This window comes from Rattus norvegicus, chromosome 7 (assembly GCF_036323735.1).
Source record: "Rattus norvegicus strain BN/NHsdMcwi chromosome 7, GRCr8, whole genome shotgun sequence".
Lineage (NCBI taxonomy): Eukaryota > Metazoa > Chordata > Mammalia > Rodentia > Muridae > Rattus > Rattus norvegicus.
Genome location: NC_086025.1, coordinates 39,714,700 through 39,728,187, shown reverse-complemented (window position 1 = coordinate 39,728,187; position 13,488 = coordinate 39,714,700). Strand labels below are relative to the sequence as shown.

General features: G+C 38.9%; 1 long non-coding RNA gene across 8 annotated transcripts in view; it reads right to left on the bottom strand.

Moving 5' to 3' along the window:
• The window catches only part of LOC103690238 (uncharacterized), a 46,808-nt gene extending 35,001 nt beyond the window's left edge, over positions 1 to 11,807 (bottom strand). For 2 of the 8 annotated variants that reach the window (XR_010053275.1, XR_010053276.1), the window contains exons 1-3: positions 11,443 to 11,797; positions 10,976 to 11,128; positions 10,581 to 10,730 (exon numbers count right to left, since the gene is read on the bottom strand). This is a non-coding gene — a long non-coding RNA (uncharacterized LOC103690238). Of the gene's footprint in view, positions 1 to 7,261; positions 7,491 to 10,580; positions 10,731 to 10,975 lie in introns of those variants that run through there. The other 6 variants (XR_010053280.1, XR_010053277.1, XR_010053274.1 and 3 more) reach the window with 6 other exon arrangements.
• Positions 11,808 to 13,488: the final 1,681 nt, after the last annotated feature.

The window sequence follows — 13,488 nt, the reverse complement described above, 5'->3', positions numbered from 1 at the left end:
TGATCAGAAATACTGGAATAATTAATTTTGGGACAGACTTTCCTGTCAATGATGTTATGATTAAGGCCTATCTTTGATGCTTGAATGCATAAGCTTTAAAGTATTTTTATCATGGTACATGTTAAACTGTTAGTGGTGTAAATAACAGTAGAAGACTATGTTTATAACATTTTAAACTGTTCCTGTAAAGAAAAATGGAGTTTTAGATGATGTCAGATACGTAAAATTGTTTAGATAATTTTCACATTATCAGAAATATGATTTAAAATGGCAAGGATAATTTGCCTGATGAGTTACACCCGAATTATAACTCCAAGAAAATTAAAAAGCTCCAACAGTATTTAAAAGCCATACTAATCAACAACAATGGCCTCTGGGAGCATTGAGCTAAACATGAAATATTAATGTGATAACTCATATTAGGAAGTGTTGTTAAAATGATGCCAAGAGCTGGAATTAGACAGTTTTGATTTTTGTCCTATAGCAATTGCCACTCTGCTAAAACATGGAATGCAAAAATCATGCAGGTAATGAATAATCATTTCAATACGTTTTGGGCTAGTCTTTATCATCAGGAAATTATAGGACTCTCATAAAAATATACAGTATCTCTGTCCTGGTGTTCTTAGCAATGTGTATAAGGTACTGTGTTATCATTTTTGTTTTAAACAATTTCAGTACACATAAAAAGAAAAGTGTGTATTTATTTATATAATCTCTCCATATTATATATACTTATAAATATTATTTTAAACTATCAGTCTCCTAGTTATCTACCTTGGCTTCACGTTTTGGGTCTTCAATTTCTCTCATATCGCAAACCAAATATATGTTCATTGACATTTTTTAAACCAAAGTGGAAGTCTTGGTTTATTCTGTATATGTCTACATGGCAAAATGATTTTACACTGACTATATCCATAGAGTTCAGTATATCCCAAATGCCGTGTCTAAGTCACGGAGAGGTCAATATTGGCCATGAGGCAGGGGTCTTGTACATGCCTCCACTGTATCTTGGAGCCAGTGGTCAGAGTGTGAGTCTGAAGGCAAGGAATAAGCTAAAGGAAGGTAGAGAGGGATGAGCGTGATACTAGGGAAGCCAGCCTTCCTTCCACTAAACCAAACATTCAAATAAGTGTAATTCCAGAAATGGGACCTATAAATATGCCACAATTCTTATTATACAGGTTAAATTTGCTTTACTGAAATATTAAAAGTTTGTATTATTAGACAGCAAACGTTATGTGCTCCTTCGTGTGCAGATATAAAATTTATAGTAAAACTTCATGATTTTTTTAATCATCCAGAGAAATGCAATGTGTGCAGCTGTGAGGAAATTTTATTTAACATTTAGGAAAAAATATTTAGTTTGAGCATCACCAACAGACACAAGTGCACAGATGAAACTGGCTCTGTGTGACGGTCCATCTGAAAGGCAAGGAGCTGGAAAGCACTTGGTAGAAAGATGCATGAAGAAGGGAGGGGAAAGGGAGAAGTGAGAAAAGAAACAGGCGCAAATTGAGAGAAACAGTAAGAGAATATAAACGCATCTTCAAGGTAAAAAGCTGAGTTCTAGGATATATCTCAAAAATTCCAATTTCTCCTCTCTTATATACAAAGCTTTCCCACAAAAGGCTTAAAGCTTTTAAAATGGATTTTCTGCAAGGAACAAAGAAAAGTTCTGAGCTCTTATCTAGAGGCAAAAGTCTCAGGTATTAGTGTCATTATGTTCGTGTGTGTGTGTGTGTGTGTGTGTGTGTGTGTGTGTGGTGTGTGTGTGTATGTGTGTGTGTGGTTATAGGTGTGTGTGTGTGTGCATGTGTGTCCAATTTTGCATATGAGTGTGTGCATGTGTGTATAGATGTGTATTTGTGTGACTGCATGCAGTAATGCATGCATGTGCATGTATAAAGACATATGTGTGAAGAGGAACAATACTAACAGAGAAACTAGAGCTAATATTTAAAAAGCAAAACAAAGAAGAGAGTCTCAAAAGAAACTAAAGGACTAAGCTAACAACAAAAGCACAAATTTTAAACATTTTTTGAAGTGCAAAGCATATTTTCAAGCACATATTCATATTTTTCAAAGTTACAGAAAGACCATGATTAGTTTTGTGCAAGGACAGAAAGACACTTGCAGAGTGTTATTTAAAATGTGAAATATTCAAATAAAACAATGGGAGAAATAGACAAGCATTTTTTTTTAATGAAAGGCCCATGTCAGTTAAAGAGTTGAGGCCAATAGCAGAGTGACATCATTCATTCTCCATTTTCCTCGTAGCTTTGAGTGTGTTGCCCTCATTGTCCAATTATCATTTTTATTTTATTTTTTTAGGTTACCATAGTCACTCCTGAAATGTACATCATTTTTTGTTACTCATTGCTGTTTCGTTCAATTGTTGGTGTCTGTTTCTTTGAGCTAAAAGCTGTATGCAGGTAAGCCTCATATCAAAAAACCATTCTTGGAGCTGGAGAGATGGCTCAGTGGTTAAGAGCACTGACTGTTCTGAAGGTCTTGAGTTCAATTCCCACCAACCACATGGTGGCTCACAACCATCTGTAATGGAATCTCATTCCCTCTTCTGGTGTGTCTGAAGACAGTGGCAATGTACTCATATAAATAAAATAATGATTTTTTTAAAAAATAACATTCTTACTCCTACCCCCCAAAATGCATAGTTCCTGTATCCTGTGCTAATAAAATGTGCCAGTTTATATCAAGAGCACCATTTAGAAAGCTAAGAGGTATGCTTGGCACATCTGCCTCTCTCCTCCTTCGTGCACAGCCTTGCAATGTGCCCAAGTGATTAATTTCTAAAAAAAGTTCCTGAGCCTAGACATTCTGCACTTTTCATAGGAGCTCAATGCCGTATGATCTCTTTGATTTAGGAGGAGTTTGTTCCTATCTGGGCCCACATTTCATATAATCTCACTATTATATATCCCTATAACCCAATAAACACTTCTAAGGTGAAACCAAACCCTTCCTGGGAGATAGCTTGTCTCCCCGCCATGCCTTTGGTCTATATTCTCTTCCCTCAAGCTGGCTGTACACTTATTTAACTACAGGCTGCAGAACACACCTGTTAGGTTTACTGAATATGTCTTTCTCGTCGTCTTGCATCTTCAGATCTATCACTCACACTTAGGGGCCCAGCCTCACTTTTCCTTGACTACTCTCTTGTTCATTATCTCCTAATGTTGAAGATTACTTAGCACCACACTGGTTCCTTTCTCTCCATTTGAACCTTGCCAACTGTTTGTGCAATTATTTGATCAGCATAAAACCACCTTGAGAGAGACAGCAATAAGACTAAGATGGCCAGTATTGGTGTTTGTCGGCATGATCACTGCCTGGCATACAGTAGGCACAAAATAAATACTTTCTGAATGAATAAATGAACAAATGCATCTCAATATGTTTTGTAAGAAAAGTGGGGGTGAGGATTAGGGAATAATAATGCCTCAACATGAAAGGGTATGTAACTTCTCTGTACAGTTCAGGGGTAATTTTATGAGGGCATCCATATTGTACAACATACACTAAAGTGGCTTATCTCGGTGTGGTGATGCGTGCCTTTGGTCTCAGCTCTTTGAAGGCAGAGTCAGGTAGATGTCTGAAAGTTCGATGCCAGCTTAGTCCACATAATGAGTTCCTAGTCAGCCAAGATAGCACAGTGAGACCCTGTCACAAAAGTAAATAAATTATAAAGGAATGTGTGTACATGAGGATAGAAAAAGGACAAGCACACAGTGTCCTCCCATGGCTTGAGTTAAATGACAGCTGTCCAGAATGATGCCTGATACTTGTAGGGTACAGAAAAAAAAACCTGTATCTTTTCTACTTTGTTCTTCATAAACGGCATATAAAAACTTCCAGGAATCTTGTATAAGACAGATGAGTTAAGACATTTTCCCCAAATCCTCCGAAACAATCTATTCTTACTACTGCCAACACTATTTGAGTATAACACTCGACTGTAAGAATATCTATGTTTGCTTGCACTTTGCAGTTACCATGGTTAGGAAATATTTACTGAGAATAGTCTTTTCAAGTAGCTATCAAATTCAGGTAAATGGCTGCTTTAAAGTTAATAACACTGAAAAAGTAGATGATATGCAGGAATGGTTGCCAATGGAAACAAGTTTTGGGAGATCTTGAATATATATTTTCTGAATGACAAATAAGGGGATGTGGCAGATCATTGTAGGAAATGTCCATTGATGAAACTATTGCAGAAGAAAACTTATTCCCCACAATGAAGAGGAAGAAATTTTAACTTTCCTACTCATTAATCAACAATAGCATATATCATTCTAGTATCTACAATTCTAAGCATTACAAAACTGACCCAAAAAGGATTTCTTGGTGATAATTGTAATAACATCAGGCATGGTGAGTCAACTTTAAATTTACCTATGTTCTTTAATCAAACTACATTTAAAGACCATTAAATGATTTGTGAACTGACTTTGAGACACTAATTAAAATAAACGCCATCAGGAATAATTTTGGAAGTAAAAATGTCATCAGATTTGATGAGCAGAGAGTCTTCAGACAATTTTAGCAATTATGAATTCTAAAATAAAACTATTAGCAGAAAATGGCTCTGGATTAAGACAAACACCTTCTCTTTTATTAATCAGAGGCATCAATTTTAATATTGCATTTCTGTCCCGGTATTTATACAGTTCATTTCCTTGCCACACATTCCCAGGTAATGCAGGAAGGGAGAAAATTAGGGAGATGAGACCTCCTGACTTAAGAGGAGTGTCTCAAAACTAAAGTAATTAACATTCAGAAGATTGAGCAGCAGAGAGGAGAGATCTGTACAATAAAGGAACTGTAGGCTCCAAAAAGTTGCTAGTCTACCAACACACTCATCTACTCATCACCGTTAGAGAAGAAAGAATTTGGAAATATTGCAGGAAACATTACTGATGCTCTCTTAGGACTGAAGATATTTTCTTTCCTCATCAACCAGACTGGGAAGCCTGGAAGACATAGAAATTGTAAGGAGCACTGTAGAAGCTTGAAGCTGAGAATGGGGATGTTCACTCACATGTACATTTCTAAATAAAACCTGTTCAGTCCATTTAATGCTACCCGTGTGGATGCTTTCAAAACTGATCATTTGGCACTGGGAAACTCGTGTGCTCTTTCTTCACTTTGAGAAGGATACCTCTCCTACCCCTCGCTTTCTTAAGAAGTAACTAAACATATTTATCATCCTCCAGATTCTCATCGGCCCTGGATTCATATTCTACCCCTTAATATCTTACCTGCTCCTAAAAACCTGCTGTTAACTGCTCTTAAATAGCTTTGTGGGTGGTACATCTTTTATGTTTTGTACATTTTGAAATGACTATAATTTACTTTTACATTTAAAAGCTTTTTTCTAGTGGTAGAAGTTTAGGTCAGAAATTTCCTAAAGATTTAAGTCAAACTTTAAAGATCTTGCTTTAATAACTCTTTACTCTTTGTTTTGTTTTCTGCCTTTATAACTCTCTTTAATGTGTATTTCTGACTCTCTAGCTTTGAAAAAGATCAATTTATCACTTGGCTTTAAGAGAACTGATTATTATGTGCCTGGGAGTGGTTACTTCATGAACTTTGTATTTGAATTTCATTGGCCCTCTGATATATCCAGATTTGTATTCTTCATCGAATCTGGAGAGGATGGACATTAATTTTTTTTCACTTTTACCCATTCCTTTCCTCTCCTGTCCTTCATAGTTCTATCTCCAGGTTCAACAGGATATTTTTAGATGTTCTAGATTTTATAAGTGCTATTTCATGTTTAAAAGTGTTCTTTGTGTTTTACTCTAAGTTGGTTCCATTGTTAGCTTCAACGCTCATATGTTTTAACTCCAATGAAACTAGGGGAAAACAAAATATTACGTTCTGATAAAGGAACGTAGCAATAAATGGCTCCTAGTGACAGCATGCTATACTGGTAGATCAGTGCTTTTCTCAGCCATCATCCAAGAAGCTTCCTCCTGCAGCAGATGGGAACTCATACAGAGAACCACAGCTCTACAACATGCGGAGAGTAAGAGATCTTGGAACAGTCAGTACAAAATGGGGAGTGTCCATCAAATCCCCACCCTCAGGGCTCAGAACTTTGAAGATGTGGAAGCAGCATGAGTGTACGAGCCAGAGGGTCTGGAAGACACTACAGAAACAATGCTCCCCACGTAAAACAACACTCACCTACATGTGAACTCACATGACAGCATGCACAAAGGCCTGCCCAGGGCTAAGCCATATGGGGTCCCAGCACTGAGAGGAGAGAGCTTCCTTAACACGGAACTGTCTCTAACTGATGGTTGTTTTCAAAGGAAAAAGTAGTTCTCTTCAACGGAGTCTCCCTGAATACACAAACCATATTTAAGGGCACCCAGCAATAGACAGCCAACTTGGAATAAATTCTGAGGGTTTTTTTTTTTTTTTGAGATTTCTTTGTTGTTATTTGCCCCAGGATACTTTACTTTGGATTTTTTCTTCCATCCTGTTTTTTGTTTACATATTACATTGTGTGTGTGTGTGTTTGTGTGTGTGTGTGTGTGTGTGTGTGTGTGTGTGTTTATGGTTTCCTCGAGTCTTTGTGTGTTGTGTTGTGTTGTGTGTGTGTGTCCTTCTTATGTGTGTCCTTTTTTTTCTTTGTCTATTTATCTGTTTATTTTCTAAAGAAAGACAGAAAGAAGACATAGATTTGGATGGGTGGGTAGGTGGGAAAGTTTTGAGAGGAGATGAGGGAAGGGAAACAATGATCAGAATATAGCATATAAAAAAACTATTTCCAACTAAATAAAAAGAAATAAAAGAAAAATAGGATAAGGCCAAGTTTTGGGGTGCACATCTTTATAAAACTTCTGGTTATAAAAACTTTGTATATAAAATACAAAATTTCAAGTGGCAGTAAGATGGCACAAATTATAGAATCTGCTTCAGTTATGTGTGAACTCAGCTTGAAACATAACTGCGTAGCAGAATCTTCCAGAGAAACGTGGATGGAAAGTGCTTGGACGAACTGTAAAACATATAAACACTACTCAGGGTTCCGCGGCAACTGATATGCACCTCCCATTACAATTCTGCAGCACTTCCTCGCCTGGAACTCACACAATGGCTGGGTGTGGATTCTCAGGCGTTTCCGGAATAAGTTCATGATCTCAGGAGCCTTTCATCAGAATGACAAATAGCACATTTTAAATGGCCTAACTCTGTGACAGAATTAGTTAAAGAACATTTCAGGTTAGTAGTGGAAGATCTTTATTAGTTTAGATTCTCTGTTTATACACAGTCTGTGCTTTGTATAATGTTAGGGCCAACACTCGCTGAGTATCAGTAGCTCACTCAATCCTAACACATTTCAGTAAATATTCCTGAAGATTCCTTTGTTTCTTCACCTCAGGTTGATATGATGAGCAGATATTTAAAGATAGCAATCTTCAGAAAAATACCTTAAAACTCAAGGTTGATTTCTGCGGGAACAAGAAAGTGATATAAGAAGCAATGTGAATGGGCTATGATTTCGTTGTTAATAAAAAAGCAATCCTTACTTTGCAATGCTAGTGGACAGTAGTTAACCAAGAATATGTTTGCTTCGTCCTGTATTGTGTGGGGTTCAGCACCCTGCCACATTGTTTGAATACAACAATAAGTACTTACAAAAGTGGATAACTATTTGCTATCTGCAATCCATGTTTGCTTTTACAACATTGTTTTTTCTCTGGTCTTAAAAATACAGAAAACAAAACAAAATGAGGGCAAAACAGAACACTAAAATATCCAAATTTCAAAGCTCGCTTCAAACGGAACCGGAGCCGAGGTCTAGGTCCTAGGCCTCTAGCAGAGGCCTTTCATTTTTCATGTTTGTTCAGACAGCAGGAGGTCTGCATTTGATGTTCCTTGGGAACAGATGTTCATTCCAGCAATTTACCTCCTCAGAAAGAGAAATCGATTTTTAAAGTCATATACAAATGGGACGGAGACACTAATGTACTTTGTTCTCGGGAACAGAGAATTGTAACTAGAGTAAGTGGTTTACATTTCCTATATTGATGCTTTAAAATACTGCAGGATTAATCCTGTAACAGGCAAATTCAGCAAGGTAAATTCCTAAAATCTGTGTATCCAGGATATTCATTCACACATTCAATAAATACATGCATTTTGTTCTAAGTCATAAACATCAAGTCACTATACTATGCCTCTGCTAGTGTACCAAGACAATATAGGAAAATAAGCGATAATTCTTTTTTTATTGGATTTTTTAGTTACATTTCAAATGTTATTCCCTTTCCCAGTTTCCCATCCATAAATCCCCTACCCCATCCTCATCCCCTTCTTCTATAAGAATGTTCCACCTCCCCAACCAACCCCATTCCCACCCCACCCCAACTTAGCCCTGCACAGGGGTGCATCGAGCCTTGGCAGGACCAAGGGCTTCTCCTCCTGTTGGTGTCCAACAAAGCCATCCTCTGATACATATGCAACGGGAGCCATGGGTCTGTCCATATGTAGACTTTGGGTAGTGGTTTAGTCCCTGGGAACTCCGGTTGGTGGTATTGTTGTTCTTATGGGGTTACAAGCCCTTCACCTCCTTCAATCTTTTCTGTAATTCATCCAATGGGGATCATGTTCTCAGTTCAATGGTTTGCTGTTAGCATTCACCTCTGTGTTTGTCATTTTTTGCCTGAGCCTCTCAGGAGACAGTGATATCAGGCTCCTGTCACCATGTACTTGGCTTCATAGATATTCTCTAGGTTGTGGCTGTATGTATATGGGCTGTATCCCCAGGTGAGGCAGGCTCTGAATGGTCATTCCTTTAGTGTCTGCTCCAAACTTTGTCTCCATAACCCTCCTATGAATATTTTTGTTCCCCCTTCTAAGAAGGACTGAAGCATCCTCACTTTGGCACTTTGTTGTCCTTGTTGAACTTCATGTGGTCTGTGAACTGTAACTTGGGTAATTTGAGCTTTTGGGCTAATATCCACTTGTCAGCGAATGCATACCATGCTTTTTTTTTTTCATGAAGTCATTGTTTTTCATAGCTGAGTAGTACTCCATTATGTAGATGCACCACATTTTCTGTATCCATTCCTCAGTTGAAGGGCATCTGGATTCTTTCTAGTTTATGGCTATTATAAATAAGGCTGCTATGAACATAGTGGAGCATGTGTCTTTGTTGTACGTTGGAGCATCATTTGAATATAAGCCCAGGAGTGGTTTAACTGGGTTCTCAGATAGTGCTGTGTCCAATGAATCTCCGGACTGATTTCCAGAGTGGTTGTACCAGTTTACAATCTCACCAACAATGGAGGAGTGTTCCTCTTTCTTCACATCCTTGCCAGCATCTGCTGTCACCTGAGTTTTTGATCTTAGCCATTCTGACTGGTATGAGATAGAATCTCAGGGTTGTTTTGATTTGCATTTCCCTGATGACTGAGGATGTTGAACATTTCTTTAGGTACTTCTCAGCCATTCGATATTCCTCAGCTGAGAATTATTTGTTTAGCTCTGTACCCTGTTTTTTAATAGGGTTATCTGATTCTCTGGAGTCAAACTTCTTGAGTTCTTTGTATGTTTTGGATATAAGCCCTCCATTGGATGTAGGACTGGTAATGATCTTTTCCCAATCTGTTGGTTATCATTTTGTTCTAATGACAGTGTCCTGTGCCTTACAGAAGCTTTGCAGTTTTATGAGGTCCCATTTTTCAATTCTTGATCTTAGAGCATAAGCCATTGTTATTTGGTTCAGGAATTTTCCCCAGTGGCCATGTGTTCGAGGTTCTTCCCTACTTTTTCTTCTATTAGTTTGAGTGTATCTGGTTTGATGTGGAGGCCCTTGATCCACTTAGACTTCAAGTTTGTACAGGGGTATAAGAATGGATCTATTTGCATTGTTCTACATGCTGACCTCCAGTTGAGCCAGCACCATTTGTTGAAAATGCTATCTTTTTTTCTACTTGATGTTTTAGCTCCTTTTTCAAAGATCAAGTGACCATGGGTGTGTGGGTTCATTTCTGAGTCTTAAAATCTATTCCACTGATCTACCTGCCCGTCTCTGTACTAATAACATACAGTTTTTTTTAAACCACTATTGCTCTGTAATACTGCTTGAGGTCAGGAATGGTGATTCCCCCAGAAGTTCTTTTATTTTTGAGGATAGTTTTCAATATCCTGGGTTTTTAATAAGTGACTACACACCATGTATGTCCTTTTGTGTCTGGGTTATCTTTATCAGGATGATATTTTACAGTTTCATCCATTTACCTGCAAAATTCATGATGTCCTTGTTTTTAATAGCTGAGTAGTACTTCACCATTTAAATGTACCACAATTTCTTAATCTATAATTCAGTTAAGGGATATCTAGGTTGTTTCCAGTTTCTTTTGATTATCAATAAACCTTATATGAACATAGTTTAGCAAGTGTCCTTATGGGATGGTGGAGAATCTTTGGGTTTATGCCCAGGATCTAATAGCTGGATCTAGAAGTAGAACTATTCCAAATTTCCTAAAAATTTGCCAATTTAATTTCCAGAGTGGTTGTACAGTTTGTACTCTTACCTGCAATGGAGGAAGCTTCTTCTTGCTCTACTTCCTCTCCAGTATGTGGTGTCTATTGAGTTTAGTCATTTTGATGGGTGTAAAATGAATCTCAGAGTCCTTTTCATTTATATTCCCAGATGACAAAGGATTTCTTTAAGTGCTTCTCAGCTGTAGAGGGTCAATAAATTGAACAGTTGTTTAGCAGTAAGGGGTGGAGAACTGGGGCTAGCCACTAGAAAGTCCCAGATGCCAAGAGGAAGAGGGTCTCAGGACCCAACAGGGGTAACAGCTGAAATATCCGCTAAAGGGAAGAGTGAACCTGTAGAGAGCATATCTAGAGGATAGGCATAGTGCCCACTTGAGAGATAGGGCCACCCACCTATCTCAAATATATTAACAAGAATTGCTCCTACCTAAAGGAAATGTAGGGGCAAAGAGTGGAGCAGAGACTGAAGGAAAGGCCATTCGGAGACTGGCCCACCTAGGGATCCATCCCATCTGCAAAGACCAAACCCAGACACTATTGCTGATGCCAAGAAGAACTTGTTGACAGAAGCTCAGTATAGCTATTGTTAGGGACAGAAAGAGAGAGAGAGCTATCTTGTAGGAGGATCTTAGGGATCACACGCTTGTGGGAAAGCAAGCCTCCCAGACAGAGTTCCCCTGGAATGGGACCAGACCTAGGACCAGATCTGCTTTTCACAGGCACCAACCAGGAGCTACAGCAGAGGAGGGGAGAAGGGGGAGGCCTGGGTGTGGGGCCAGACAGAGATATTGTTTTCTGGTTAGTGTAAATTAGATCAAAATATTCCCAGGAAATGGGGACAGGCATTGAAGACCGATAGACCTGTTGGTGAGAATAGCGATTAATTGCCCCTACCAGTGGTGGGGCTAGATTTAGAATCAGTGCTCCTGAGCCAGAAAGCAGTTTATCCAGGCCTGGCCTGGCATTTTAAACTGTCTCAAAAAGAGAGGGAGGAAAACTATCACTACAGAGGAAAGGTCCTAGTTTGAGGGTCAGTGAAAGGATTCATCCCAGGGGCAGCACAGGTAGCTCCAAGCTCATGAACGCTCTCCAGAGACCATGTGTACACCATGGAAGGTGGGTCAAAATTTAAACAATAACAGCTATCCCCTGAGAGGCTCTACCAGAGCCTGACCAATACAGATATGGATGCTTGCACCCAACCATTTGACTAAACACAGGGACCCCAATGAAAGAGTTAGGGGTAGGAATGAAGGAGCTGAAGGGGCTTGCAACCTCATAGAAAGAACAACAATGGCATAATGATGTCATAGAATGTTTGAAAATATTTTTTCTGTTTGTATGGTATTGGTACACAGACAAGCAGGTAGATCAGTGGAACAGAATTGAAGACCCAGAAATGAACCCACATACTATAACCACTTGATCTTTGACAAAGGAGCAAAAACCACCCAATGGAAAAAAGCATTTAAAACAAATGGTGCTGGTTCAACTGGAGGTCAGCATGTAGAAGAATGCAAATAGATCAATTCTTATCACCATGTACAAAGCTTAAGTCCAAGTGGATCAAGGACCTCCACATCGAACCAAATATACTCAAACTAATAGAAGAAAGAGTGAGGAAGAGTCTCGAACACATGGGCACTGGGGAAATTTCCTGAACAAAACACCAATGGCTTATGCTCTAAGATCAAGAATCAACAATTGGGACGTCATAAAACTGCAAAGCTTTTGTAAAGCAAAAGACACTGCCATTAGGACAAAACATCAACTAACAGATTGGGAAAAGATCTTTACCAATCCTACATCTGACAGAGGGCTAATATCCAAAGTATACAAAGAACTCAAGAAGTTAGACTCCAGAGAGCCAAATCACCCTATTAAAAATGGGGTACAGAGCTAAACAAACAATTCTCAGCTGAGGATTATTGAATGGCCAAAAAGCACCTAAAGAAATGTTCAACATGTTTAGTCATCAGGGAAATGCAAATCAAAACAACCCTGAGATTCCAGCTCACACCAGTCAGAATGGCTAAGATCAAAAACTCAGGTGATAGCAGATGCTGGTATGGATGTGGAGAAAGAGGAACACTCCTCCATTGTTGGTGGGATTGCAGACTGGTACAACCACTCTGGAAATCAGTCTGGAGGTTCCTCAGAAAATTGGACATTGAACTACCTGAGGACCCAGCTATACCTCTCTTGGGCATATACTCAAAAGACGCCCCAACATATAAGAAAGACACATGCTCCACTATGTTCATAGCAGCCTTATTTATAATAGCCAGAAGCTGGAAAGAACCCAGATGCCCTTCAATAGAGGAATGGATACAGAAAATGGGGTACATCTACACAATGGAATATTATTACTCAGCTATAAAAAACAATGACTTTATGAAATGCATAGGCAAATGTGTGGAACTGGAAAATATCATCCTGAGTGAGGTAACCCAATCCCAGAAAAGCACACATGGTATGCACTTATTGATAAGTGGATATTAGCCCAAATGCTCAAATTACCCTAGATGCACAGAACACATGAAACTCAAGAAGGATGACCAAAATGTGAATGCTTCATTCCTTCTTTAAAAGGGGAACAAGAATACCCTTGGGAGGGAATAGGTAGGAAAAGTTTAGAACAGAGGCTGAAGGAACACCCATTCAGATCCTGCCCCACATGTGGCCCATACATATACAGCCACCAAACTAGATAAGATGGATGAAGCAAAGAAGTGCAGGTTGACAGGAACAGAATGTAGATGAGAGACACAAGTCAGAATACAGCAAATACGTAGGTGAATGCCATCATTAAACCACTGAACTGAGAACGGGACCCCCGTTGAAGGAATCAGAGAAAGGACTGAAAGAGCTGAAGGGACTTGAGACCCCATATGAACAACAATGCCAACCAACCAGAGCTTCCAGGACTAAGCCACTACC